Source organism: Bubalus kerabau, chromosome 3, assembly GCF_029407905.1.
Source record: "Bubalus kerabau isolate K-KA32 ecotype Philippines breed swamp buffalo chromosome 3, PCC_UOA_SB_1v2, whole genome shotgun sequence".
In the NCBI taxonomy this organism is placed as follows: domain Eukaryota; kingdom Metazoa; phylum Chordata; class Mammalia; order Artiodactyla; family Bovidae; genus Bubalus; species Bubalus kerabau.
The window spans coordinates 93,036,265-93,042,101 of record NC_073626.1 but is presented as its reverse complement, the minus strand read 5'-3'; positions in this window follow the sequence as shown (position 1 = coordinate 93,042,101).

Sequence of the window (5,837 nt, the reverse complement as noted above, 5' to 3'; positions counted from 1 at the left end):
ATTTGTAAGGCCTCCCCAGACAGCCATTTTGCTTTTTTGCTTTTCTTTTCCATGGGGATGGTCTTGATCCCTGTCTCCTGTACAATGTCATGAACCTCATTCCATAGTTCATCAGACACTCTACCTATCAGATCTAGGCCCTTAAATCTATTTCTCACTTCCACTGTATAAGCATAAGGAATTTGATTTAGGTCCTACCTGAATGGTCTAGTGGTTTTCCCCACTTCCTTCAATTTCAGTCTGAATTTGGCAATAAGGAGTTCATGGTCTGAGCCACAGTCAGCTCCTGGTCTTGTTTTTGCTGACTGTATAGAGCTTCTCCATCTTTGGCTGCAAAGAATATAATCAGTCTGATTTTGGTGTTGACCATCTGGTGATGTCCATGTATAGAGTCTTCTCTTGTGTTGTTGGAAGAGGGTGTTTGTTATGACCAGTGCATTTTCTTGGCAAAACTCTATTAGTCTTTGCCCTGCTTCATTCCATATTCCAAGGCCAAATTTGCCTGTTACTTCAGGTGTTTCTTGACTTCCTACTTTTGCATTCCAGTCCTCTATAATGAAAAGGACATCTTTTTGGGGTGTTAGTTCTAAAAGGTCTTGTAGGTCTTCATACCACCATTCAACTTCAGCTTCTTCAGTGTTACTGGTTGGGGCAAAGTGCTTTAAAATTTTTGGGCATGGAGTCAAGTTACTTGCAAGTAGTCATCATGCAAGGAATCATGCATCCAAGGAAGCATCATGATTCCTCAAAGCCTTTTTGTTTGTTTTAGGCTTTACTAGGACAGATCTAAAATTGCCTTACTCTATTTGGCAAATTGCAGAAGGCAATGGCACCCCACTCCAGTACTCTTGCCTGGAAAATCCCATGGATGGAGGAGCCTGGAAGGCTGCAGTCCATGGGGTCGCTGAGGGTCGGACATGACTGAGAGACTTCACTTTCACTTTTCACTCTCATGCATTGGAGTAGGAAATGGCAACCCACTCCAGTGTTCTTGCCTGGAGAATCCCAGGGACGGGGGAGCCTGGTGGGCTGCCATCTATGGGGTTGCACAGAATCGGACACCACTGAAGCGACTTAGCAGCAGCAGCAGCAGCAGCATTTGGCAAATAGATGAGGAAACAATGGAAACAGTTATGGACTTTATTTTCTTGGGCTTCAAAGTCACTGCAGATGGTGACTGCAGACATGAAATTAAAAGATGCTTGCTCCTCGGAAGAAAAGCTGTGACAAACCTAGACAGCGTATTAAAAAGCAGAGCCATTACTTTGCCAACAAAGTGAAAGTTGCTCAAATAAAAGTTGCTCTGTTGTGTCTGACTTTTTGTGACCCTATGGACAATACAGTCCATGGAATTCTCCAGGCCAGAATACTGGAGTGGCTAGTCTTTCCCTTCTCCAGGGGTTTTTCCCAATCCAGGGATCGAACCCAGGTCTCCTGCATTGCAGGCAGATTCTCTACCAGCTGAGTCACAAGGTAAGCCCTGTCCGACAAAAGTCCATCTAATTAAAAACTATGGTTTTTCCACTAGTCTTGTATGGATGTGAAAAGCTGAGCACCAAAGAATTGATGCTTTTGAACTGTGGTGTTGGAGAGGACTCTTGAGAGTCCCTCGGACTGCAAGGAGATCAAACCAGTCAACCCTAAAGGAAATCAATCCTGAATATTCATTGGAAGGACTGATACTGAAACTCCAATACTTTGGCCACCTAATGAGAAAAACTGACTCATTAGAAAAGACCCTGATGCCGGAAAAGATTGAAGGCAGGAGGATAAGGGGACGACAGAGGATGGGATGGTTGGATGGCATCACCAACTCCATTGTCATGAGTTTGAGTAGTCTCCGGGAGTTAGTGATGGACAGGGAAGCCTGGCCTGCTACACTCCATGGGGTCACAAAGAGTTGGACACAACTGAGTGACTGAAATGAACTGAACTAGGGTTTCTTTAACCTTTCTTCTAATGTGGTCCTCATGAAATCTCTGTTGAATATCTCAAGTATTCAGCAAGATCTGTCTACCACAGCCAGTGAAAACTTGTATGTATGCCAGCCCCTTATGAGCTTTGGGAATTGTTCGGCTTACAGCTCTCAGATAGTTTATCTTTGTCAAGCGTCATAGAATTTTACCTGGAGTATATACAGGTTAGTATTAATCTAAGATTCAGTCCAAGAATCTTGGGAGTCCTTGGGTAGATTCCAGAAGTCTTTAGTCTCTCTTCTCCAGTACTTGTCCTGCAAATTCTAGCTTCTTTGTCCTCCGTGGGCTCTAAAGTTTGACCCTTTGATTCTGTGAACCTGGGTTCTCTTCTACCCTGAAAGCTAAGTTGATCATAGGCTTCATCCCATTTGTCTCTCTATTAGAATGCTACATTCTATTAGAGGCCACATTCTATTAGAGACCACATTCCAGTCCTCCCTGTCATTCAGTGGTTGAAAACAGTTGTTTCATATAGTGAGTCTAGTTTTCTAATTATCTAGCTGTTTTTAGTGGAAAGCAAGTCCATACCATTTATTCTTTGATGGGTGGAAGTGTAACTGCTTTCCCTGAATATTGAAGAATCTTATTTATATAGCAACTTCTGTTTCATGAACAGAAGTGCAAAAATTCAAAGGAAACTCAGTAAGAAATAAAAAAAGAAAAATTGAAGAAATTGAATCATCAGGAAATCATTCCATTATGATAAATCCAGGTATAGTGACTGTGTGGTCAAGTGAAGGCAACTCTAGGGAATGAGTTTTGTGAGTATTGCCAATTAATTGTTTTTAAAGGAGTATTTATCTGTACAGTGGAGGTGCCAAGGAAGAGTAACTATTTCTATTTGGGGAGGGATTAGAGATAGATTTATAGAGGGAGAGAAAGATATTTGAGCAGAGTCTTGAAGAATAAAAAAAGAAGAGTTAAATGAGGTGGTTGTAGGGGCAGAAGAACTTTGTGGAAAGACATACAGATACAAAATGGAATGGCTTGAGCCTGTGAGTATGAAGAGTAATGATATGTAGGTGTAAGCAAGGGGAAACTTAATTTCATGATATAATGATACGTTTAAACTTTATCTAGAAGTTGGAAGGAGGGTTTTAAGGGACGAGATGATATGTTTACACAGGCAGGATACAGAACTTTCTGTTGGCAGTGTCAGAGAGCCATTAGAGTATTGGCAGGAGTCAGGGCGGTTCTTTTGCAGTTTTTCTCAAACTGCAGATAGCAACCCATCAGTGAGGTCGTAAAATCATTTTTTGCCTCTATAAATCAAATAGAAAACATTAATATGCATTGAATATTAAGAGGAGTGGTTTTGTAGAAACTTTTATTTCACCTATTTATTTAATTTTAATTATGTATATTTATAATGAGTCATAATGTAAATATGTTTCTTCATGGTGATAGGAAAGAAAGATTGAAAACCCAGTGCTTTAGAAGACTCTGAAACTTGTCTAGGTAAAAGACTGTGAATATTAGGCCAAGGCATTAACAAATGGAAAGAGATAGGAATAACAATGAAAATATAGAACTAACAGAATTTAGAATTTAGGAAGATATGTGGCCTGAAGGTAACAAAGAGTACAGGGTGACATCTTTTGTGTCTAACTTACATAACTGGTTGTTGGATGATAATTTTATCTAAGGGGAAGTAAAAGTTTTGGAAGAAGCAATATCACCTGAGACAAAGAAAAACCAGAGGGACACAAAGGATGCTTAGAAAAGAATATGAAACTTGTCTAAATCTTATTCAACATAAAAAGACATTGCTATACCTACTCTCATCTATTCTGCCCTTGGAGATGAGAAATTACAAAAAAATTACAAAAGTGTAACAGCAGAGTAATCTAACAGCATATACACCAAGTAGAGCAACAACCTAAATGAAATCAGACATTTTCTTCTCAAGATATTATTTAAATTTTATCTTAAAGAGAAAAATATTTGATGATGAAGTAAAGCCCATTGGAAGATTTTGACAAAATATAGAAATATAGGAAGATAGACAGAAGAACTTCACATTGTATGTAATACATGAGAGCTTAAGCCCTTGATGACATTTATCTTCACTTGTGAGAGGAGATTTAATAAAGTAATTTATTAGATCCCTTTTCACTCATGAAAAGAAATGTCATAAAAGACCTATTCTTTTCATATATTGTCTATATATTGAATATTAATCCTTACATTCCTAGCTCAGTATGGTATGTTAAATTTTCAGTGATCCCATTTTAGAGCTAAACAAACGTAGATGCCAAAAAATGTTTAAATTTTGGGGACAGAACAAGCAAGGTGCTTTTGCATTCCTCAATTTTAGTTCTTATTTATTTTCAAAAAGAACCAACCTTAGGAAATAAGCCAAACATCATTCAAGCTGGTTAAATTATGATGCTGAGTTTAATGTCTCTTCAGATAATGAGACTGCATTTTCCATTGACCAATTCTACTTCCCAACCACATTTTTCTCAGAGAAAAAGTGATGAGTGTTGGTGATGGGATGCAAATTTCCCTATTGTTAGAAAAATTAACTCAATTCATATTCCATTGTGTGTAAGGTAGCAATTTTATTATGAAATAGAAAATTCCAACTATTTAAAAGCTAGGTATTTAAAAAATGCATAAAGTTTAGATCAAACATTCACAAAAATCTAGGAAGATAGAAAATCAAATGTAAGTTAATTTAAGCTCAATTTATTATTTTTAAAGTCAGTGGTAACAACACCAGATTGAATGCAAACATTCAAGTTTTGTGCCATTTTGCTTAGATATTTTAGTTGCTCCTAAAACACTGACTGTTTTTCACCTTTGCCTTTCAGGCTTTTCTGCACTTAGGAAGGCAACTGTCTTGTCCAATAAATTTTCAGGTACATCTTCAGTTACCTGAGACATGGGCAAAATGATGTAATGCAAAGCAAATATGAAATGACTTTGGAAATTGACACAAATTTCTACAATTGACACAAAGTGACAGGTCTTTTTGAAGGAAAACTCTCCTGACATTGGATTGGGTTATCGTCCTCAAAGCAGGGCTTCAGTTCCAGTAACATAGGTAAATGGAAAGAAATTTGTGGGAAATGGACAAAAGAATATGATATATTTTGATAAATGGCCATAGTAATAGGTCTATAATGACCACGTTTTTATTTTTTAATTAAAACACTAATTCAACAACTTCATACTTATTTATTAAATTGAGAGTTAGTAAACCCATGATTTTTTTTTTATGTGCTTTGTAAAATGCATTACCTTTCTTTGGCTGTTGATTGGGTAGTATTTCTAAGGGAAAATTTTATTAGAAGTGAAGGTATCATGTAGAGCAAATTGTATTAGAAAAATATATCAAGATAAAAGAAACAAAAGGTCTAAGTTAGTAAAATTAGAGAAGAGTTATGCATTGGAGGAAGCTTCTCAAGAGACAATTAAAACATGGAACATAAGTAAATAGAATGGTAGATTTTGTTTTGCTTTTAATCACAGAAGTTTAAATCACGTTTGAAGTTTGATCATGTAAAATGTTAGGCCATGTCAATTCACAGAATCTTTGAAATTTTCTTGTTTCCCCAAAAGTTTGAGAGAGATTGTTTAGATCGATAGACTTGAAAAGGTTTTGCAAGTTACATATCAAGAGACACGTATCTATTGAACCAGAGATGGTAATTAACAGAAGAGCCTATGGTGACAGGAGGAACAAGCCAGACAGAGGTGGAGGTTGCAAAGAGAGAGTGGGAAAAACCAGTTGTCCTGGCACTGAAACTGGAATATGTGAGTCCCTGGGAGCTCAGATCTTCCAGGAAAGAAACGAGAAGAAAAATATGGGTAATAGAGAGAAAAATAATTTTCCTAAATACATATTCCAGAGAC